A 1237-nucleotide genomic window follows, 5' to 3' on the forward strand; every position below is an offset into this window, starting at 1 on the left:
TTTTTGGCCCATTAAAAATCACTCCCAGGAGGCTGCCCTGCCCTTGTGGAGGGCAGGGCAGAAAATTGATGCATGGTGGTGCGAGCTGGTGCGGCGTGGTGCGAGTCTGGCGCGAGTTGGTGCGGCCTTGGTGCTACCAGGAACGCAAAACGCTGCCCTGCCCGCGCCAAGGGCAGGGCAGAAAGTTGTGGTGCTGCCAGGGACGAGCGTTGCACGTTGGTGCTGCCAGGGTCGAAGATTGGTGCGCCAGAATTCATGCGTGGTGCGCCAGGATTGCAAAACGCTGCCCTGCCCGCGCCAAGGGCAGGGCAGAAAGTTGTGGTGCTGCCAGGAGAGGATCGTGGTGCGCGCTGGTGCTGCCAGGGAAGGATTTGATGCGCCAGATTTGCTTCTTGGTGCGCAAGCTGCTGCGCCAATCCAAATGCTGCCCTGCCCGCGCCAAGGGCAGGGCAGAGTTCCCTCTTCCACGTCCCGTGTTCGAAACACGGAGGAAGCACAAATTCAATTAATTTCCTTGGCTTCTTGGCACGGCACTCTTCCTTAAGTCCTAGCTTCCTCATGGTTCCTTGTTCGAACCTTGTAGCATGCATGGGTGACCTTTTTCCCTTGAATTTCTTCCTTAGAGAGCCCGATTCTGCCCTCCACAAGGGCAGGGCAAGGTTCTCTTTCTCTTGGTCCCAAGGCACATTTTGTGCTCTGCCCTTGTAGTGGGCAGGGCAGATTTGCCTTCCTTGTTTGGTTCTCTTGTGTTGCCCTCCTTGAGGGCAGTCTGCCCTTGTGGAGGGCAATGTTGCCTCCCCCTTTGCCTGCGGCACGCTTCTTCTCTCCTTGGCCACGCTTTCCTTTCCTTGGGCTACGCTTTCCTTTCCTTAGGCTACACTTCTTAGGCCACGCTTTTCCTTTTCTTTTCTTTTCTTCACCTATAATAAACCAAAACAACACTCCAAGTATCACTAAATTCAAGAGGCTTATAAATCAATTAAAATTCAATTAAAATTAGCTTAAACCTCATGGATTATCATTAATTTCATGGTGGTTGCTTGATTTAAAGAAGTTATGCATTTTCACTCCAAATCACTTACTTAGGATACAAGAAAGTGCATAAATGCTAACAAAACAAGTGAAATTAGCTTGAAAAATGGGTATATGATGACTTGTCATCACAACACCAAACTTAAATCTTGCTTGTCCCCAAGCAAGCCTCAAAACTAAGAGTAAATGAAATGAATAAGAAAAG

Source organism: Arachis duranensis, chromosome 6 (assembly GCF_000817695.3).
Source record: "Arachis duranensis cultivar V14167 chromosome 6, aradu.V14167.gnm2.J7QH, whole genome shotgun sequence".
Lineage (NCBI taxonomy): Eukaryota > Viridiplantae > Streptophyta > Magnoliopsida > Fabales > Fabaceae > Arachis > Arachis duranensis.